Consider the following 24600-nt stretch of genomic DNA (forward strand, 5'->3'; position numbering starts at 1 on the left):
TCGACTATATCTAGTGGCCTGATAACGAAAAGAACGATAAGCATTTTATTCCAATTTATTGTTTTTTATCATCACCATACATATATCTATTACATATGCCATTATGTCACTGTTGCAATAGTTTCAACAGCGAAAAGTTATATAAAATTTTCCACCATGTAACCGGACTCTAAGTTACAAATTCTTTAAAATATCAAGCATAACCATATTTGCTATTTAAAAAAATATCAATTTACAGATGGATTTGATTCTCACCGCTATATACAAATTTAATATAATTACAATAAGGGATTCATAAAAAGGGAGATGGAGTGCCACGCTGATAAAATGTTATGCTCAACGCAGTGAGAATTTATCATTTCACTGCAATGAATATTGACTGCGATGACACTAAATCTATATCATTTCACCTGACGCAGCAGTAAAATTGATTTTACAAAATTTCTTACAGTGTTGTATACCATAACTATTTCCTCTACAATATCTGTCACCGCAGTGAGAATTTATGATTTCGCTGCATTGAATGTTGACTGCGATGACACAAAATCTAGATTCCTGACGCAGCAGTAAAATTTATTTCACAAAATTTCTTACGGTGTTGTATGCCATGATAACTATTTTCATTACGATAACAGACACCGTGGAGTTAATTATTGTGATAAGTCACATTTGCAAAAATTATACGTACGTTTTTTTTTCACAACAATAAACACTGAAGTCACAATAGCAGCTTGACCGCAAGTTAATACTTGGTGTCGAGGCGCTGGAAAAAATCTATAGCAATCCTGCATTCCAGTATGCAAAGGTGACACTGCGAATGAACTCAGATGCTAGTGAGAGCTCTTGCGCCGTCTCAGTCTTATCCACTGGGATGTAGGATTGTTATAGAAATATTAGATTGTTGTGAAAACTTACAATTCCTGGCACAATCTTTCCATATTCTCTATAACTAATTTCTTTTCCTCTTCAGCAGCTCTACGGCAGGAATCTTTCGCAGCAGCTTCCAATGCTGGTCCAATTTCTCTTTCATATTTTTTAAAAACATGGGACCCGATGGTTGGGATGTTTAAACAATTCAATAATTTGTTCAACGCCGTTTCTCCAATGCCAGAATGAACTGCACCTGTAAAATGCATTTTGATATTAGGCATATCCTTGGCAGGTTAATCCGTTCTTCGAATTAAATTCTATATTTTGCACAATTGAAAAAATAACTCACCCAATACAGCTTTCGTATTCACATCAGCGTGCGTCTTATTTTCCAACGTTACGTGTGTTTTGCCTGTGCGTACTTGGGTTATAGAACAACACTCGTCGCAGGCAATGTGCAGAATTGAGTTCAATCCCATTCGCGTTTCTTTCACCGCTTTCCTCAATAAAATATCTTTTTTGCAGCGAATACACTTCAATTGTTGGGCCACATATTCTAAATCGACGATTCGGCGCCCTTCGACAGCAAATTCTTGTTGCCGATCATGGAGGTTATGTCCACTGTCCTCTCGTTTAGCGGCATTCGCTCGACACATGGTGGAAACTGCTTTTAGTTTTTTATCGAGCACTTTTTTCTTCACAAACTGACCCTTGAATCGCGTTTGGGTTACCATTATCAAGATTTTTTTTTCACAAAACGAATATAACTTTACAGAACTCTGACACTCTCACGTTGGACGCTACTATATACTGAAAAATTGCGATGTTGCCAAGTTTACAGAGGCGCTCTCTATATGTGTACGGGCCCTATCCATGCATAAGGTGTGATTGTGTAGGACATGAACAGTGTACAGCATCGCCAAAAGTTCGAGACAGGCAGCGCCACGTACGTATGAGATCTTACTGTACACTGCGGTCGAAACTTTTGGCTGATACGTGTACATACGGAACTACCTTAACTGGAATATAATAGTTGATTTCAGTACATGCAATCCGGTTGCACTATTTATTCTGGAGCGTTTGGTAAATGACAAAGCGCAGTCGGAGCGAAGCATTTTACAGCCTTTTGCGTTTATTCCGAGTGGAGTACTAGGAGTCAGTGGAGTTGACTCGAGACGCTCGATCTCAAGCGGTAGAGTGGTCAGAGCGGCGTAGCTGGAGTGGAGGTAAAAATGTCGGGCCATCTAATTAATTTCGTAATTAAAAAATATTACTTGTGTAATTAGATAATGAATTGCGTAAATACCAATGGTTACTAAATATCCAACGCCATACTTATCTGAACAATGGTGTTTATCTGTAATATTTGTGATGAGATGATTACATCGCACGACGTATTAATAACTCACACGACAAGTTACGCTTTGGAAGGTAAATTTTTTTTTTTTCAATTTCAGTAATTATGCGTTGCTTGTTACTTGTGATCCAAACTGTAACCCAAGTACTTATGAAAAAAATACAGTTATTAATCAATTGATTAAATTCTTCATTTATGAATTTCACGGGTTAACCTCTAACAGCTATTCTGGGTACAGTTAGTGATGATGTTAGCACGGACGAAACAATATTTTTACTTGTTAGAGATTGAACACGCTTTGTGTAGGAAAGTATAGTTATTGGAGGTAGATTGATTACACAGGCCTGCGGTGCCCCCCCCCCCATCCATCTCCATCACTACCACCGCCACCAGCAAGGAAGTGAATAGTAATTTCGGTAGGTATTAGGTACGAATATATGTTGAAAAATTAATTATGTAAATTTTCTGAGAATTTTTCTTTCTGTTTTCTTAATGCTACTGAAGTTAACTTCCAATTTTTGCGTTAATTGTATGTACTAATGGTAGTGTTGACATTTAAATATTCATTTACCCTCAATAGTTGTTGTTTATGGTGATTTTAAATATATTTAAAGCTACGTAAGTACAAGAGAAAAAGATTGTATAAGTCTTTGTGATTTATCTAGGCTCTCAAGTCTTGTTTAAAACTAATGTTGTTAATTTTGTACCTAAACATTCAGTTTTAGATTCATTATATTTATTAATTTTTTAATCAAAAACGTTCAAAAATCTTTAAAAATCTTGCATAAAAATATTTCACAGGCCTGTGTTATGCGTTTCTTGTTTGCTTTAAGATATTCTTGTAGGACTGAACTAGTCAAGTCGATAGGCTCAAAATGGTCTAAAATAGAGATACTGCTCTTAAAGTTATGTGCGATAGCTCATTGGATTCGGAATGACGCCTAAACAAATGTGCTAAAAAAGTTTATCAGCACATAAATAATTGCAAAAGTTATAAACAATTAAAGATGGAAAAAAAGTATTTCGTTTTTCGCCAATATCTCATAGACTATTCATATTTTTGAAATTTTAAAAAAAGATTCTTGAAGAGGAGGAAATTTCCAATAAAAAAACTCCCAGCTCCCGGAACTCTATCTCCATTATTTATAATTTTAATTCAACGCTGAAAATGGGTCTCCGCGCTTCGTTTTTAGGTCGCGCGCGCGGCGTCAAAATCAAGTACGACATATTGATTAATTTTTTTAAGGTATTGAATATTTTTAAAAAATTTGAAAAAATTGTGGTGTATTTCGAACACTTCAAAAAATTTATTCTTGTTGGAAATTTTGCTTGAAGTTAATTTTTCAACAAGTTAAACGATTGTTAAGTAACAAAATTTTCTCGAACTTCCGTCTTCATTGTAAATAAAAAAAAATATTTAAATAATTGTCGCAAAAATATTTCGCTTCGTGGAGCCTTTCTTATAAACATACTCAACAATATCACGTCATGAAAGTTGAAAAAATATTCATACTTTGTTTATGATAATTTTTGTACTCGAACAAAAACTGAAAAATCCAAGTAATACTGTTGAAAAATATATTTTTTTTCTTAATCATGATATTATCGTTTTCTTATTAATACAAGATATCAATTGATTTGCAAAAAAAATTTTTTCCGCCATTTGTTCGTAAATTTTTTACAAATAAATTGACTATTTCAATATTTTTTCAACATTTTTTTTCATAACTTTATTATATTATAAATATTGTTACGTCCAGCATACCGCTTCTCTTTATTTTTCCTACTCGTTAACTCTCCCACAGTTCTTACATTAATCTCATGGTCTCTGTCCTGTCCTCTTATCTCTACGTAGTCTCACGCTATTCACTATCGCGCTTACTCATCAAATTCTATTCCCTACATCTAGCATTGTCACACCTTTTCTGCACCCGTACGTTTCACGTCTCGAGGGACACTCCTATTCTAACTCTCGACAACTCCACATCTAGACTTCTTATATATCTTTCGTACCACACAATTCATTCCTACCGGTATCTCAAGTTCTACGCAATAAGCATATAATCGATATATCAAACATACTCAAGTTTATTCAATCCTCATCCTGATTTCCGGTTGACCTGAAACGTAAAAGCGAAGCCAAGCAGGTTACTCCTTCCGCTCAGGAGTAAACTCTACTCACGGACGTAACATTGGTGGCAGCGGTGGCCTTCGCTTTCCGGAAATCCAGTGATACAATTTTACGTGTGTGCTACGCATGAAGTGCCATCTGATAGACCGGTTCCGAAGTGTGCAAGCTCAGTGACGTTAATACAAAAGTAATACCACTGTGTGATAGTGTTGCAGACACTTTGAAAGCCATATTCTACGTTTAACGCAATCAACGATCTCTGATTCACACGAACGTCACAAACAAATCCGTATCGCCAAATCGATATTGCTGAAAAACTATCTTCTGCTGCGACTACAACGACATCTTCATTCTTCACAACTTCTAGTACATCACTGCCTACAGACACGAAATCGCTAGACCAACATCCAATATTTTCCAATATTATATCCTCACGGAAAAATGCAACATTTTCTTCTATTCCTTCTGTTCATCTTCACTTTGTAAGTTGACAAATCCTAGATTAAAATTTACAACATGGCTACCGAAAGCACTTTTGCGCACCTGCCTCTTAAAGATGCATTGGCTCTGATTCCCACATTCAGTGGCACTAATATACCCGTATCCGAATTCATAACTAAAGTAGAATGCGCAAAACAAGCTGTCTTAGCCAGAGAACTGAATTTATTCTCTACACTCATTCCCACGAAAATCGAAGGCGACGTGAGTATATATGTAGAGTCAGATAATCCGGATTATCTTCGAGATTTGCTAGACTGCCTAAAACAGGCCTACGCATCCAAACAACACCTGCCAGATATCCAGCTAGACCTCGCACAATCGGCACAGAGGCGAAACGAGAGGGTTCTAGATCACGGTGCTTGAATAAAACATCTGTTAAGACAAGCGTGCGAATCAATAGATGCCTCAGAATCTATCAGTAATGCTCAAGTGCTAAAGAAAAATATCAGAGACCGCAAGACTAAGATTTATGAAAGGGTTACTAGACGAATTAGAAATAACAGTAGCACATGAGAATCCACAAACCCTACAATGGCTATAGACACGGCCACCAAGACTGAAAAACTGTTATCAGATAGACTTAAACTAACCTCATACCGTGATACTAACTACGAAACACAAAACCATATAAAATGTAGTATATCTAAATTAACCGATTACATCGATAAATATTGTCCTGAACAACCTTCCGTGTTAGTAGTGTGTAGATACTGCAAGAAGGCAGGTCATAGTATAGAAGAGTGCAGAACGGAGCAGCGCAACAACACAACTGGCACGCAGTGTGGTCGCAAAGGCCACTCAAACGATAAGTGCCGCTCAAATCGGTCCCAATATCCCCAGAATCCGAAAATCCACCAAGATTCAAGAGCTTTCCAAAATAACACTAATCGTCAACAACAGTACAATCCCAACACCCAATATCGAGCAAGAGACCCGACAAACCAACCTTTAGACCAGACGCGAAATGACAGTCAACGCTCACAACAGTATAACACACCAAATCCTTCACAATCGAACTTCAGGGTTAATTACGTAACACAAGACTACTTGAACGAGAATTGCGATGTAGGCGTCCACCCGGAAGTTTCATGCGAAGCAGAACAACATTGCGAATATTCAGACAACGCGAACCATTTAAACGAGTTCAGGGACGGCCGCGCGGACGCATCGACCTCCCCCAAACCGGAGCAGCGTCCAAACCAAACGTCATCTGCGTACAAATAGATTCTGGCCCTCCACAGATTCGAACACAATGCCCGCAGTTTTTGAATGGGTACGTGACACTAATAATAGATACTGGCGCTAATATTAATTTGTTAAAAATCGATAAAATCAACCCCTAGAGTCCACGTCACAAAGATGGACATTAGGCAGATTTCAGGGATAACGGAAGAATCCATCAGAACAATAGGAAGTCTCTACATCGAGTTAGCTAATACACGCTACGAATTCCATCTTGTCAATAACTCCTTCCCTATCATCGAAGACGGTATACTGAGTTCAGACTTTTTACATTCGGAAAAGGCGACTATCTGTTCCAAAAACAACTACCTTATCTCTCGCGAAACCGGCTTTATTCTCTTTAACAAGCATAGAACCAATACAAAAACACCACCGCGTATCTTCATAACATCTGTCACACAAACACCGAAGGTTCGAATAACCACCGGTGAACTCACACGACAACCCAGCACATTTATAGTTGACACCGGTGCTGATGTAAACGTAATTAAACTCGGAGCAATACATCCGCATGTTCCGTGTAAATTACTCGAAGGTCAGGTCCACGTTACCAGTGCTATACATGAGCCAATAAAAGTATTAGGAACAACTAGCATTCGAATCGGTGACAACCTTCATATATTCCATATAGTCGACGATCTGTTCCCGATACAAGAAGACGGAACCTTAGGATCGATATTTTTACGGAACGAAAATGCAACGATATCTTTCGATACAGAAAAAATAATACCGAACAATACTAGCAAACCATTCAAACTCCTAAACGAAGACTACATATTGATACCACCACGGACGGCTCAGGTGATTGCACTAAAAATTTCGAATCCCTCGTTAAAAACGGGATTCATAGAACAGTTGGAAGTAGGCGCTAACATATTCTTGGGACAGGCCCTGGTTACCAACCAACAAGGGTTTGCTTACGTTTATGCAATAAATTCCAACGAATCAGCTGTGGAAATAAGAAGACCAGTGGTAACACTAGAAGAAGTCGATGAACTCGCGAGCACCGCCACGCTCAGTGCAAAAACACACCTAACGCATACAAGTACTGCAAGCAGCGGACAGGTCTTACTAGCACAGGTCTTACACGAAAAAAAAAGGATCGTAAATCGCGTTCTTCCCACATCCCCAAATTATGATTCGAGACGCCTTGACATTTTGAAAGAAAACTTACGATTGGACCACTTGAACGACAAAGAAAAACAATTAATAGTTAATCTTGCTATCGAATTGAACCATTTATTTTTTCTCCCAGGTGACACCCTGAGACATACAAACTTAGTCAGCCATACGATCCCTACTACTAATGACGCACCGATTCATACCAAACAATACAGACACCCAAGAGTGCACAAAGATGAAATACAAAAACAAGTGACCAGACTCCTTGATCAAAACATTATCACACATTCTTCATCTCGTTACGATTCCCCGGTCTGGATCATCCCCAAGAAATCAGATGCTAGCGGCGAAAAGAAGTGGCGAATGGTCATTGACCTCCGGAAACTGAACGAAAAAACCATTGGCGACGCTTACCCGCTACCAAATATCGTCGATATCCTAGATCAGCTAGGCTCCGCAAAATATTTCTCAACGTTCGACCTGGCTTCCGGGTTCCACCAAATTCCAATGCATCCCGATCACAACGCAAAGACCGCTTTTTCGACTCCTCACGGCCATTTCGAGTATACTAGAATGCCATTTGACTTAAAAAATGCCCCATCCACCTTTCAACGTCTAATAGATCAGGTTCTATCGGGATTACAGGGTACAGATATGTTTGTCTATTTGGATGACAAAGTCATTTACTCCGGATCCTTGGAGGAGCACTAAACCAAATTTCGGAAACTCATGAAGAGATTGTCTGATGCGGGACTAACCCTACAGCCAGATAAATGTGAATTTCTGCGTAAAGAAGTAGCATACCTAGGTCAAATCATCACTCAAAATGGATTGAAACCTAATCCGGAGAAGATATCAGCAATAAAAAACTACCCAGTTCCCAAGAATCCTAAACAGATTGAACAATTTTTAGGCTTGATAGGCTACTACCGAAGATTCATTTCTAACCTTTCAAGAATTGCTAGACCTATTAATAATTTGCTAAAGAAGAATAGCCCTTTCCTATGGACGGCAGAACATCAATTTGCGTTCGAAACACTACGCGCTAGTCTGTGTCGAGAACCGATACTGCAGTATCCAGACTTCGAAAAACCCTTCGTCTTAACAACCGACGCTTCAAAGTATGCAATAGGAGCAATACTCAGTCAAGACAGGTGGCGAGGATTTACCAGTCGCGTATGCATCGAGGGTGTTACAAAAAGCGGAAATCAATTACTCGATGTCCGAAAAAGAATTCTTAGCAGTCGTTCATGCGGTCAAACATTTTCGCTCTTACCTTTACGGTAGAACCTTCACCCTGGTAACAGACCACGAACCTCTAAAGTGGATCAATAACGTACGAGACCCGACTTCTCGTTTAATGCACTGGAGACTGAAGTTGGAAGAATATTCGTACGTCACAAAACATAAAAAAGGAATAGCGAACTCCAGCGCAGACGCGCTTTCCAGAAATCCACCTGTCGACTCTTTCCGAATTCTACCTATGGCATCAAAACGGCCACGACCCGATACAGAATGCTCATCTACTGACGCCCACAAGCGCACCAAAGTAGCTCACCAACACCCAACACGTGCTCGCGAACCAGATACGCTATCTTCATCTACCGGCGCTTACAAGCGAATGAAACATGTAGACCAGCACGTAATACGAGCGTGTGGATCTGACACGAATCCACCAGCCCTTCCTCACGAATACGAAGCAAAGCATTACAAGACACTTCGACTTCTACTGTTACCTCTGACTCCAGTGCCAGTATGACTGACAATAGCAGCGCAACGGAGGCACCGATCGTAGTCGATAAAACGATCAAGCAAATTACCGAACGAGTTCAACCACTCACCTCATCTAAATCAAACCAAAACTCCGGTAAGCCCCAGGGTCATAGTGTTAAAATATGTGAAGAACAGTCCGACACACTGAATCAGCCGACACCCGAAGCCACTACCCGTAAAGGACGAAATTACACCCCTCGATTCACGGAATTTGTAACAGATCTTAACCACCTACCATTAACGCATAGTAAATTTGTTCAAGAAATACGCGCCAATCTCCTCGACAGACAAGATAACCAAGTCCACAGCATCTCGGCAGACTGCAAGACATCACGAGGAGTCGCGGGATAACTAATCAATAGGAAAATAATCACCTGAGATCAACTACAACAGTTAGACCCTAAAGTAACGAACGTATTGACACTGCCACATGGTAACCGCCTCATTTACAATCTAGTAACCAATAAATACCACTACCAGAAACCAACTGAAGAAATACTGTTCAACGCCCTAGTAAACCTAAAGAATTGCTTAGAACAAGACAAATTCAAATCGCTCTCGATTCCAAGACTAGGCTGTGGCGTGGATAAGTTAGACTGAAACCTTGTTAATCAGATGATTCGTTACATATTTAAAGACTCCGACAAAGCGATCACCATTTGTAATTATCAAAACCCGACTTATGACTCGACATCTTCTGAATCTGAAGCAGACGCATCAACACCCAGAATCCCTGCTCCCCGTTGAACTCGTCGGCCGACGCGTCGGACCGGCACTAGGTCAGCTCCAAGACATGCTCCGGTTTCTACTCCCTCGCGCTACCCAACTGACATCTCGGAGAGTGACTCCGTGACACATGATCCGAAGTCAGCTGTTAAAGACACGGAAAGCGATGCCTCCGTTGTACCTACGGCAACGCTACCACCTTCATGCTCACAACGTCGCGACAATCTCGAAGAGCGAAAACCGGACCGCCCCCACATTGACAATGACAACTTTTGTTGCTTCGATTACTTCGTACTAAATCAAAATGACATATTACCAACACCCAACGTAACCGAAACTAATGACGGACTTCTCATGTTGTGCGACAATTACGCTCATTCCGTATCAGCTAATTGTCGTTGGACAGAAGGACTAGAAGAACAGTTGATAGACGGAAATCTGATAAGCATGGAATCCTTTCAAAACCAGAATCCAGAAATATCCGACGTAATTAAAACTCGGTTGAAAAACAACAAATACATATTTACCCTCGTAGTGAAACCACGTCAATCAGACCCGGGCAGACTTGACGACATTTTCTACACGGTAGTCAACTTGAGGATTATCTTGTCCGGACTAGACATTCGGTCCATATCATTTCCCATGTCAGGACCAGGAGTAGATGATATTCTACGATCTACCTTCAAAAAACTCATTTATCACATTTTTGCGGATTCAGACATTCGAGTAACACTTTGTAGAAATACTACAGTTATACCAGACGAACGATTACGCGAAGACACGATAAAAGAGTACCACGAGTCACTGATCAGAGGACACCAAGGCGTTACAAAAATTTTCAATAAAATAAGAGAAAAATATTTTTGGCCAAATATGAAAAAGCAAATTCAAAATATCATCAGATCTTGTGGCAGTTGCCAAAGGAAAAAACTGGTCAGGATCAAAACAAAATTACCCATGGCAATCACTGACACGCCCGCAGAGGCCTTTGACAAAGTAGCCCTAGATTTAGTTGGTCCACTCCCTGTTACGAAATCGAATAACCGCTGCCTTTTGACGATCCAGTGCAATCTGACCAAGTTCTTAGACGCCATTCCAATTCCCGATGCTACGGCAAAGACGATAGGGACAGTATTCGCTAAAGAATACATCACGCGCTATGGATCTCCGCGAACTATACTCACTGACCGGGGACGAAACTTCATGAGTACCGCTTCCAAAAAAATATGTAGGCTCTTCAAAATTAAACAACTACGAACAACCGCCTTTAGACCGCAATCAAACGGCTCATTAGAAAGAAGTCACCTTGTAATTACCGGATACATCAAACATTACACCAACGTAGCTAAAGATTCGGATGAATTCATACGTTTCGCCATTTTCTTCTATAATACAGCGAAACACGACGGTACACATTATTCACCTCACTAGCTGATCTTCGGCTCGGAAGCTAAACTACCGACAGATGCGATACTAAGCAACACATCCACGCATACATACGATACATTCCTCCTCGATCTAATAGCAAATCTCACAGACATCCGTAAACGCGCCGCGTAGAACCTGAAACAAGCTAAACAGAAAAGTAAAGAACACTACGACAGAACGATTAACCCACAACGATTTGAAGTAGGACAAACTGTCTACCTATTGAACGAAACAAGGTCGAAATTCCAAGATCATTATAAAGGCCCGTATGTAATCAAACGAATAATAGATGACGTTAACGCCGAAATATACCTCACGCTAAATAAAACTAAAATAGTTCATCTCAATAAACTGAAAATCGCACATACATAGTAAAATCCCACATTCACCCCTTCAATAGCAAACACGGTACAACCGACAATAACAAGACGCGATTTGCTCAGTAATCAAGCTTTTGCAAACTCATTCGAATATGTATATCATTACAGGGCCAGTGCGGAAATCACCGACCACGATGAAATACCGTACACAATACAACAACTTGACGTTAATCCCGGCATCCACTTCGAACGAATAAACAATCTACGGACATTCAACGAAGAATGGACGCTAATCAACTATGTGGATCTTGGTAACATGTTATCCCAGTTATTAAAAATTACAGACTATTTGAACACAATACGCGAAAAATGTACTACCTTAGCAAGTAGATGCGATACGAGTGACCACAGAGAATTGTTAGCCAACAGAATAAGTACAATCAAAGAATAACAGAAGCAAATAAAATCATTAATTGGTCATCGTACAGTTAACAAAGCGCACTGGGAGCTGTCCAAGTTAGCAACGCAACGCGACAAAAGAGGAGCCTTAAACTTTGTGGGAAGCCTCTCCAAATCACTTTTTGGAACACTAGATGTAGACGACGGTGAATACTTGAACCAACAGATAGATAATCTATACAACGATACAAACCATCTAGCAATCCTGCTAAACAAACAAACAAATATAGTGCAATCGACACTGGGTGCATATCGTAGCGAACTAGATAACGTTGCATCCCACAACGAATTTCAAGACCGCATATTGGCAACCCTAAGCAACCAAATGACTATCTCGGGAAGATTCACGTCCACAAGCAAGACTGCAGTCTCACTTATTAGACACCTCATTGACCTAGAAAGATACATGAATAATTACGAACTTGATCTTAACAACCTCATAGGCGCTATCCTCTTCGCACAACAAGGAATAATACATCCAAAAATTTTATCTCCAGAACAAATGATTTCGAGCATCCAACACATTCAATTGCTGAAACCTCTTATAGAATTTCCCGTTCCCATAGATGCCGCATACGTTGAAGAGTTAGTCCGAATATCGAAAGTAGAAATCGCATATTTTGAGCCGCGATTGATTTACGTCATCTCAATACCCATATTAAATAGAGATGCTTTCAATTTATACCACTTGCTACCCATACCGGTTAGACAATCCTACGACACGATTTCCAACAAGTTCGCATACATTCAACCCAGTGCTGACTACATAGCAATAACACTAAATAGAGCATCATACTTCCAGCTATCCGAACCGAAAATCAACAAATGTATCCTAACGCAAACAGATAGATTTGCAGACAAAGTCAACCACTATTCCACAGCGGAATCCACAAGCTATGCGAAATCGACTTGTTTCTCCACTCCTCACAATCACTAACAAAAAATTGCAACGTTAGACTAACATCTTTCGAAGGCACATATTGGACGGAACTTTCCGTCACCAACGCTTGGATATTTTCCTCAGCAAAACCAGAAACCGTACACATATTATGTCCGAACGACCACACTTCGCGAATCGCCATTTCAGGAGCCGGAATATTACGACTAAATAACAAGTTAACCGGTCACACAGGTGAGGTAACACTCTCCACAACTACGTATTCGACCTCATCTGAAACCCACTCATACATCCTGAACTTGACCCTTGATCTGGACCGGATATACAAAAACGTTAATTTAAATGAAACCACAAATTTATCCTTAATTGCAATCCCCCCACTCCACAAAACCTCGCACATAAATGTACATGCCTTGACCAATACCGGTCTATCGCTGCATGATATCGTAAAACAAGCTACTGATATCAGCACACACCACCGCACACAGCGCTATATGTTTCACATCAAGGACGCTCTTACTTACAGCGGTGTAGGTTTACTATCTCTCGCAACCCTATACTTATTCTACCGTCACTCATGCCTCGGCAAAGTCATTACTCTGTGCACACATTGTAAAGCTAAAAAAACGAACCAGACATTTAGAGCCAGACAAACAGGGTATGACAATCCAATCGAACTAAATATTATCCACCCACCTACTTCTTCTGTCCTACCCATTCCCAACGAAGTAGAAACCCATGATGCAGTTCCTCACACACCACCTCCGCTTCCTTCAAACCCACCAGTACTTAAAACCCTACGAAAACCTTATTACAAATAGGCAACTACTATATTGCTACCAAGATCTGCTGTTGCGCTACCAAACAGACATAAGTAAGATATATGCTTGTGTACACTACTGCATTAAAATGATTGTAATGACGATCTTATACCCTTAGTTTACAATTAGCCCAAAATATATCCACACTCATAACCGATATCATTGTACGAATAGGTCAAACTCTGTATCTCGATATATGAAAAAAAAAAAAAAATAGTATTACTTAGTACCCAGCGAATCAAAGAAATTATTGTTGTTTAATCTTAAGTGTACGAACCCGCTTCCATGCGCATTAACCCTAGGCGCCTAGCTTTAAACAACATTATGTAACCATAGTATTATAACTATATGCCTTACGCTCATACGCAATCCAGAATATGAACCATACTATCTCAAACCTAAACTTACTATTACAAACACTTATGCTCAAATATCCAACTAATGTTGCTAAACGCATCAATCAATATTCATTCTACATTCATACTGCGACTACATACTTGTAAACACACACCAATTATCATTTTCATATATATGGACAACATATTATATTCAGATTATAAATACCATACACTACCTATAATAAGAAAAATTGTAAACCTAATTGTTGGGAAAGACGTCGCACGATGTATGCGTGTATAAGTGTGTGTGTTACCATTTACAATTCCGAACCACCGTTGATCCGTGTGGATTAGTCTGAACGCGAGGCTCACCGAGAGCGCACCTGTACACAAACCTTTCTTCAAATATAATAAACACATATATTACAACACTAATTTTAAGCACATACTTTGAAATCATGTTTCACTACTGTATATGACATTTCCACCTTCTTGCTTTCCATATTCGAGACCATATCTACCGCTATGCTCCCTCTGACGGGGGGGGGGGGGGGGGGGGGGTATTACGTCCAGCATACCACTTCTCTCTATTTTTCCTACTTTCTCCCACAGTTCTAACATGAATCTCATGGTCGCTGTCCTGTCCTTTTATCTCTACGTAGTCTCACGCTATTCACTATCGCGCTTACTCATCAAATTCTATTGCCCACTTCTAGCATTTTCACACCTTTTCTGGACCCGTGCGTTTCAAGTCTCTAGCGACACTCCTATTCTAACTCTCGATAACTCCACATCTAGACTTATTATATATCTTTCGGACAACACAATTCATTCCTGCCGGTATCTCAAGTTCTACGCAATAAACATATAATCGATAAATCAATCATACTCAAGTTTATTCAATCCTCATCCTGATTTCCGGTTGACCTGAAACGTAAAAGCGAAGCCAAGCAGGTTACTCCTTCCGCTCAGGAGTAAAGTCTACTTACGGACGTAACAACTCCAAAGAAAAATCCAGTTTAATTAGGACCCTTTTCAGGAACCACTATTTTAGCAAAATTTCGCATAACTTTGAAACGCTGCAAAGTCAAAAATTTTCTAAGTAGACAGCGAATCGATGGCTCAAATTTTTCGTCTAGGTATACTTTATCACTACCTACACGAATTATTATTAATTATCACGTTCCTTTTTATATACGGCCTCGCAAAATCAACTGATTTCTGAAAAAACGCTGTTTTCAGATAGCTGTAACTTTTTTCTATCAACTCGAAATCGCGTGAAATTTTTAGAGAATATACTTCATTCTATCCCCAAACAACGCTGAAAATTTACAGCTAGGAGTCGAAGTTGTTAACGAGCTGTGAATTTTCGAAATGTTCAAGTTTCCCACATAATATTTTGTATTTCATGGCATTATCAACGACTTCTTGAATTGCGCGTGGAAAATTTACACTTGTCGATTATTAACCTAAATAAAAAAAAAAAAATGAAGAGCTTGCAAAACTACATACTAAAGTAATGTTATAAAAATATGGCTTACATCCCTATAATTTGTATCGCCTTAAGAATAAAAACTCATTGACTGCGAGAATAGGATATTTATAGCAGAATAAAATATTTTTATTCATCATTCGTATTGTAATTATTTATTTGAAATTAAATATTTGTTTCTTTGTGTCCCATGAAGTCATACTCAATACTTGTTATACATATAGTTGATAATGCCATGAAATATAAAATATTATGTGGGAAACTTGAACATTTTGAAAATTCACAGCTCCTTAACAACTTCGACACCTAGCTGGAAATTTTCAGTATTGTTTGGGGAAAGAATGAAGTATTTTCTCTAAAAATTTCAAGCGACTTCGAGTTGATAGAAAAAAGTTACAGCTATCTGAAAACAGCGATTTTTCAGAAATCAGTTGGTTTTGCGAGGCCGTATATAAAAAGGAACGTGGTAATTAATAATAATTCGTGTAGGTAGTGATAAAGTATACCTAGACGAAAAATTTGAGCCGTCGATTGGCCGTCTACTTGGAAAATTCTTGACTTGGCAGCGTTTCAAAGTAATGCAAAATTTTGCTAAAATAGTAGTTCATGAAAAGGGTCCTAATTAAACTGGATTTTGCTTTGGAGTAAGAAACTATTTTTTTCCTCAAAATACAAGGTCCGAGAAGGCGAATGCCGTTTGATTCGAGTCTTCAAGTCCCATAGAGCTCCCATGAAAAAATCGTGAAAATAACTAAAAAATTGAATTATTAAAAACTTCAAAAATTTCTATAGCCACCAGATTTTCTTATATCAAGCTCAAATTTGGAGAATCGTCTTTTTTTATAACCTACTTTCTTGAAAAAAATCAGCAGCCGAATCGCTGACCCAAGCCCGCAGGCTGCGGTCGAAAAGTATTGGACGTACCCATATATGTAATGTAGCTATATAAAATAATACTTTAGTTTAATTCAAGAATAAAAACTGAAATCGAAAACAGAGGGATACAGTAATAATTTACCATCTATTTCCGGAAAAGTACCACAATCAGTGGTAAAACTAAGAAACAAAAGATATCATACACCTTTTGACCGCATTTAAGCCTTTTGGGTACACTTTGCCTTGCAAGAAAATTATGAAACTAAACAGCTTTTCTTTGTATGTAGAAAGATACAAATTCTATTCAGTTAGATTAATATTTGGTGCAACTTAAGGGAAGATTCTAGTATGAGCGCCTGTTTTCTTACCTCATTTCCTAGAATTTTCTTTTAAAAATCTATGAGGAATTTCAGAATTCGGGTTTTTGTGGTCAATAATATAGAATTTGAACTATAGTTTGAATTTTTCTGTTGCCAGATATTACAAAATTGCAGCTTTGGGCAGGATAGTGTAAAAAGTCGGTTTTCTGCTGGTCAACGTGATTTTAGTATTCAGTTTTGTATTCCATATATAAGTATGGCTATAGTCCGAACTACAATAATTTCATTTGATATTATTCAAGGGACAATAATTTATTCAAAAGAAGCTGGAAAAGCAGGTTTTTTTCGCCATACTTCATCACTGTGAAAAGGAAAGTGTCTGTCGGTCTGTCGGGCTGTCCGAGTACGGGTGAATGAAAACGTGAAACTAATAGGATTTGGCAGCAAATGAAAAATACAAATTAGAAAACAAACATTTCTAAATCACAAAAAGTTTAGAAACTTAAAAAAAATTAATATATAGACTGGGTAAAACATAATCGTTTATTTAGAAAAAGTAATGAGGAGGAAAAAGTATATGTTTGTCGGTATACCATTGAAAATCGATTTGTTTCCAGTAGAACTGGAAGTTCAAATTAAACGGGGCACGGCATTCTATTCGGTATAGAACTTCAATTTTCGACGGCCCTAGCCAGAGGTTGATTGATGAATTTGGTGCTCTTTATATGTTATAGACCTCAATCTCAATTCGTTTTTGGGAAAAATAAAAAAAAAACTCAAAAATGTAAAATAATTTTTCCTAAAAATTTAAAGTGTTATTAAGGGAGATAAAAGCTTTAACAGAACTATAGATCGATTTTTACATAATAAAGTCATGAATAAAAAAATTATTGCCTCTCACAGTTTCGCTTTCAACTGTGATACTTTTCAAGCAAAGTTATGAAACGATCATTTTTACGTGTCTTATAGATTCTTCAATAACTTGTATTTTTTTCAAACTTTTCGTAAAGGTATCCCGCCAATGGCCTTTTTTAGCAAACAGCTATCTTCAGTTTTCTCTTAGACTCATCTTGGTTTTCTTTATATGAACTTACAAGATGTCTGGTGGTTGCAGCGCACCACATTTTTGAATTTGGAGGTGTATTTGTGTCGTATTTTCATGTCAGACCGGATATCACTATGAAAACGTCTTTCTAATCAAGATCAAGATCGTAGACTTCAGTTGGAGGTGGCGAAACCATTCCTTCACTCAAGTATGAACTTATCAAGTTTGGTCTAGTCGATAAGTTCAAAATGGTCTAAAATAGAGATACTGCTCTTAAAGTTATGTGCGATAGCTCATTGGATTTGGAATGACGCCTAGATAAATGTGCTAAAAAAGTTTATCAGCACATAAAAAATTGCAAAAGTTATAAACAATTAAAGATGGAAAAAAAAAGTTTTTCGTTTTTCGCCAATATCTCATAGACTATTCATATTTCTGAAATTAAAAAAAAAAATTCTTAAAGAGGAGGAAATTTCCAATAAAAAAACTTGCAGCTCCCGGAACTCTATCTCCATTATTTATAATTTTAATTCAACGCTGAAAATGGGTCTCCGCGCTTCGTTTTTAGGTCACGCGCGCGGCGTTAAAAGCGAATACGACGCATTAATTAATTTTTTTAAGGTATTGAATATTTTTAAAAAATTTGAATAAATTGCGATGTATTTCGAACACTTCAAAAAATTTATTCTTGTTGGAAATTTTACTTAAAGTTAATTTTTCAACAAGTTAAACGATTGTTAAGTAACAAAATTTTTTCGAATTTCCGTCTTCATTGTAAATGAAAAAAAATTTTTAAATAATTGTCACAAAAATATTTCGCTTCGTGGAGCCTTTCTTATATACATACTCAACAATATCACGTCATAAAAGTTGAAGAAATATTTATACTTTGTTTATGATAATTTTTGTACTCGAACAAAAACTGAAAAATCCAAGTAATACTGTTGGAAAATATATTTTTTTTCTTAATCATGATATTATCGTTTTCTTATCAATATAAGATATTAATTGATTTGCAAAAAATATTTTCTTTGCCATTTGTTTGTAAATTTTTTACAAATAAATTGATTATTTCAATATTTTTTTAACATTTTTTTTTCACGACTTTATTATATTATAAATATTATGATTTTTGAAAAAAAAAAATTTTTCTTGACAACAATTTTTACTTGTTTATAATCGTTTGTTTAATATTTTTATTGTTTAAATAATTATTCAAGAGATTATTTTTTATCTGAAAATCATAATTGACAGTCCTCTATAAAGTAACAATACAAAAATTTTTTTCATCAACAATTCCATTGTTTATTAACTTATCAATTTGTTATACACAAATTTTCAACTTTGTAATATTTTTTCCCTCAAACTTCCAAAAATTACAAAAACAACCATGTAAAACAAAGTATAGAAAAAAATGTTGTCAATTTTTTATTGTAATTTTAAAAAACACGTGCTACAAAAGTTGCAGCGGCTGCTTCATTTGTCTACTAAAAAAATAATATAACTTTTAAACTATTACAGATACGAAAATAAACATTCCAGTCGATTTTATAAAGAATTAAATGATCTTTCAAAGAACTGTGTAAGAACTGTGGGAGAGTTAGCGAGTAGGAAAAATAGAGAGAAGTGGTATGCTGGACGTAACAGAGTAAAAAACTATTTTTTCCTCAAAATACAAGGTCACAGAAGGGAATGCCGTTTGATTCGAGTCTTTAAGTCCCATAGAGCTCCCACGAAAAAATCATGAAAATAACTAATAACTTGAATTATTAAAAACTTCAAAAATTTCTATAGCCACCAGATTTTGTTATATTAAGCTCAAATTTGTAGAATCGTCTTTTTTTATAACCTACTTTCTTGAAAAAAATCAGCAGCTAAATCGATGACCCAAGTCCGCAGGCTGCGGTCGAAAAGTATTGGACGTACCCATATATGTACAAATCGCCGTTGGAATAATCATCAGCTCGTCGGTATAAATTCTTAGCTTTAGTACTTGTAAGATATTCTTCAAACGCTCTACGCCAAAGATTGGTTATGTTACGTACTCGTTTTCTATTGAACTATGGAAAAATATGTTTTACAGATTAAATACGTGTTTTTTTTTGTACCTCAATGAAATTCTCTAGTCAAAGAGGTGTAGTATTGCTAAATGAATCTTCCATTTGTATTTTACGATGTGTTGACAATGTTATATCTTTTGTTGATAGTAAATGCATCATCATGATATTCGTAGTTGCCATCAAGTTCTTCCGTGTCATTTACATCTGCAGGTTGATTCATGCTGAGACTATTAGTAGTGGAATCTGATCACGTTGTACTGTTTCAAGCATGTTGATGCCTTGGAATCTTGAGATCAGTAAGTGGAAATCATTTCCAATTACAACGTGAACTTAGGATAATTTAATATTATATCTTGTTTGAGCTTCAGTTAAACCTCCAACGTTCTCAAAGCCTACAATAAGGTAACTTTGTAATTTTTAAGCTAAGTCATTCACCAAGTGACTGTCAAAATAAAAGACAATTTCACCTGTTTGCGTTTTCACAGAGTACGGTGTTTGGGATGCACCGTTTTCGAAATATTCTAAAAAATTCTAGGGGTCCGTGATTTTTACCAGAACATTGCTTTGAAGGGTTTTGATATTACCGTAATCACGCACTTACTATAATATCTTTTGGATTGATTTAAAATGGTTTCAACTTAGAGAATCGTCCCGTGAGATTGGCTTATCTACTGTGGTTTAGTTATTATGCTCCTAGTATGCTGTCCAGATGGCGTTCTGTACGGTTCCAGAGACCTGGATTGCCCCCAAAAGCGTTCATGCGCGTTGTGTTGCCAACAATACGATGTTTCGAAATGGGTGGTATAATTTATGTTGGATAATTCATATCACAGTTTTGGAGGTTCGGCAGTTACTGGTTTTACGAGATTTATGCATAGATTATTACAGCAATGTTTTCTAGTTTCATTTACTGTATATTACATACTTATTATACATTTGTTGAATGGTAGTCTTATCTCTAAAGTTATGTAGTATAATATAGGCTGCTTATAATATAGTTCTTTACTCCGCATTCCGCAAGGTTTGTTATTGTATATTATATAATTAAATACTTTAAGTGTTTGCGTATTAATGTATTATTACAATAATATTCTCCGTGGTACAAGGATCTCGTGATTTCAAGTATTAGATTTTTGACGAATGCATTCCACCACTGTACAGGTATTTCATCTAGGGATATTTCAAATAGCTAGAGGATTTGTTTGATGTCGCCTGGTCACAACATTTTTTCACTTGAACTGATATTTAATCATTCGACCGGGTTGTCAACAGCTGGTCTCCGAGGAAATCAAAATCCGTCTATAAAAGAAAGTGACCAATCGCATTAGCACGGTAGCAGAGACCGGCTGCACAACCACTCGTGATTAAAAATCACCCTTAAAGCTGGGTTAGTTAGTGTTAGTGATATGAAATAGTAATAAACAATACAGTAGAGTGTCGATTATCCGAACTAATTGGGATCGGGAACTATTCGGATAATCGATAATTCGGATAACCGAACAGTGTGAAAAAACAAAACGTGAATTCGTTCAATGCGTATGTATTTCAAACAGATGAACTATCTTCTTATTCGATACATAGTACTTTTGGTTAAAATTTATAATGCTTATGTAATAGAATATATAGTGTATAAAATATATGTATTGACAAACAAGTGTGTATACTAATATTCATATTTTATAAGTGGCAGGTGTATATGTATACATATTTGTTTTACTGCTTTGGAAAAAGGTTTACAATTTTCCACTGCTTTACAACGGAAGCTCGGCCTGTTATTCAAAAATCCAAGAACTCAATAATCTTTCGGATGATTGACGTTTCGGATAACTGATGTTCGGGTAATCGACGCTCTACTGTAAAAAGTATTAGCGTTATGGTAGGATGTTATATTGGGTCGCTGCGATTATTTTAGGGCAGTACAGCCGAAATCCGCCTGAGGCCGCGCGCGCCTACAAGGATGATGTAAACAACAATGGCATCGATTTAGCAGACAGTATATTATTATATAACGTTTGATATTTGGCATGTGAAAAATCAAATCTGCTACTGAAGATTAAATCACCCAAAAGTACCTCTGTTGCAAAAACTTTGTGCCTAGTACATTTGAGTGGTACCAACAAAAATTCACTTTGCAACTTAGAAACCAGCAAAGTGATAATGTACCTTTAAACAAGTATCAGCAACAATGCTTTTTCCTCGAAAAAATATTGAAATCATAGTCCTCACTGCCAAGTGCATAACTTCTCGGCAAAAATGAGAAATCTACGCAAAATATGTACAATTGAGCTCATGAGTCGAAAAATGGCTTAAGTCAAGTTGAATAAGTTTTTCAAATATGCTGAAATTGGTTTTGTGTACAATCCTACCTATATATCCTGTGAACTCTGGATGTTTCCGTGAACTTGTAAAGCTGCAATGACCATAAGAAGCGGCGTGCGCACCGTGCTAAAATACCAGCAGCTGAATCTTTACTTCCCTTTTTCCTGTCAAAACTTGAGTCGACTTAAGTCGTTATTTGACCCATCGCATCGGCTCAATTAGGGACGAAACCAGAAATTTACAGTATACTTGGCGGGCCTTTTTTAGACAATAAAGAATGAATGACGGTTCACATCAATCGGTATAGCCAAGATGAATAAATGAGCCTTTGGCAAGTATGAAAGTTTGCTGACGTCGGACCTCCGAGGAAATCTATATGATTGAGGGACTAATTACATTTACATAATTATATTTCTGTAAATTGTCCTTTCGATGAATAATTTTCTCTATCAGACGCCTTATTGTATAGGTTTGTACTTCTTTATGACGAAAGAGTACTTTCTGAAAATGCTTGAATATAATTAGGGGAACGTAGGGCACAACGCCCCCCCCCCTTGCCCCTCCCCCTCCCTCGGACACGACAAACCCTTTCTACCTAGGGCAAAAAATTTTTTTTCAAAAGCCAAAAAAAAGTTCTTCAATAGTTTTATAATTGAGAATTTATAAGCGATTTGTAAATATAATAGAATATTTCGAGTAAAATAGAATTTTTAGCAAAATTTTTATTTGAACTACACGGTAAAAAAAGTTGTTTTAGTTGCAAAAAATATCGAAAAATTTACAAAAGTCTTGTGTTACGTAGGGGACAAGCCAGGTCCGTTGGTGCGCCAACATGTGTAGCCTTGTTAACCAAGTTCTGTCAGCCATATCAAGTTGGAACCGCCACATTCGAAAATCAAAAAATCTCCTATGGAATAATTAAGGGCTAATCAAGGCTAATTAAATGCTTTATTTTCGAATTAAATGCTCCGCGTTTTTTAAAAGAAACCGGTGTCGGTGCCAGCTCGACATAAACCTGGAACCGCCACACCGTAAAAAACGGAAAACAGTTGAAATTTCGGAAAAGTGTTAGGGTCGAAATTAAAGGCTAATTAAAGGCTCTTGGAATTTCTCATCTTTGAATTAATTGCTCCGCGTTTTTTAAAAAAAACCTGTGGCGGTGCCAGCTCGAGATCAACCTGGCCAGACTTAAAAAAAACGAGAACGAGGTCAAATTTCGAAAAAGTGTGAAAGTCATAATTAAAGGCTAATTAAAGGCTCCTGGAATCCATGGATAGAATATATTCTGAAAATCACCCCTACACAAGGGCACCCCTCAAACTCTAAAATTCGGTGTAACTCTCAGCCGGAACAAGTTACAGAGTTCGTATGGGCGCCAAAATGACTCTAGAATTAAAGGCTTCTGGAATATCACCCGCTCGAATTCTGCGTCACCCCCGAGGGGGGTCAACCACCACAAAACTCGAAAAATCGTTGTAACTCTTGGACGGAACAAGTTACAGAGTTCGTATAGGCGCCAAAATTACTGTAAAATTAAAGGCTCTCAATCAACAATCGGCACAAATTAAATGCTGCACCCCCAGCGGGTGGAAACCACCTCCAAACTCGAAAAATCGGTGTAACTCTTAGACGGAACAAGTTAGAGGGTTTTTAGAGGCGTTATATTAATTTCTTAATCATAGGCTCTCCGCTGCACAGTTCAAAAGTCTGTGTTACAGAAAATCCATACAAGTCGAAGTAATCCATTTCAATTTCCAGATTTCGGTCACTTCAAAACAATGCATTATTGAATTGTCTTTGATAACAGAAGAATTTTCAACAACACAAGCTCTACAAAAATCAGCAAAAAATTTTGAGTGAATTTCAGGGTACACAAAATTTTTAAGTGTTCAGTTGATTTCATGTTTTGTCAACGATCAAACCGATTATTTTGTTCTGTTAGTAGTACAAAATAATTTAAGTTTCACGGGACCGTTTTGCAGTATAGTTCACTACTTCGTCGCTATCAGGAATCATGATACCCCGTTTCAATCCATGATTCCCGAGACTATTTTAAATAGAGTAATTTCTGGTTTTGTCCGTAACTTCGTGCTGGTACATAAATATGGAGTGCTATTGGATCAGGTGTCAACATTGTTAAAAATTATTCATCGCTCACAAATTAGTTGCGATAATGTGTTCTGACCGTATAAGCCAGTCACCGTCACCCAAACTATGTTTCACTCTACGTTGAGTCGGTTCATTTCCGACGTTATCGCCCCTGATCCATTGAATTGAATGCACTCATAAATCAGAATGCGTAAATCAGTGTGATTAATAATAAAAATATTAATAATAAAATATGATTTAATCATGATCACAAAAATGCAGGCGAACAGAGGGTATTTCGACAATTAGCAAAAAAAGCTTGTCAATGCCTAAGCGCTTGGAGTAAATTCATTTAAATGACCTGTGTTAAATTCCATTATGTATCAAAAACTCATGAATTTTATTCGCCAGTAA

General features: G+C 37.3%; 1 protein-coding gene and 1 long non-coding RNA gene across 3 annotated transcripts in view; one reads left to right on the forward strand and one right to left on the reverse strand.

Annotated features, from left to right (window-relative positions):
* Positions 1–24600, forward strand: part of LOC124300718 (GPI inositol-deacylase) — a 239856-nt gene that overhangs the window by 48403 nt on the left and 166853 nt on the right. The gene's annotated exons all lie outside the window — the stretch shown is intronic.
* Positions 1671–11969, reverse strand: LOC124300738 (uncharacterized). Its single transcript, XR_006907317.1, has 3 exons — positions 11957–11969; positions 11686–11690; positions 1671–1889 (listed from the first exon to the last, which is right to left on the reverse strand). It is a non-coding gene; the product is annotated as an uncharacterized LOC124300738 (long non-coding RNA).

Source organism: Neodiprion virginianus, chromosome 3 (assembly GCF_021901495.1).
Source record: "Neodiprion virginianus isolate iyNeoVirg1 chromosome 3, iyNeoVirg1.1, whole genome shotgun sequence".
NCBI classification, from domain to species: Eukaryota; Metazoa; Arthropoda; class Insecta; order Hymenoptera; family Diprionidae; genus Neodiprion; species Neodiprion virginianus.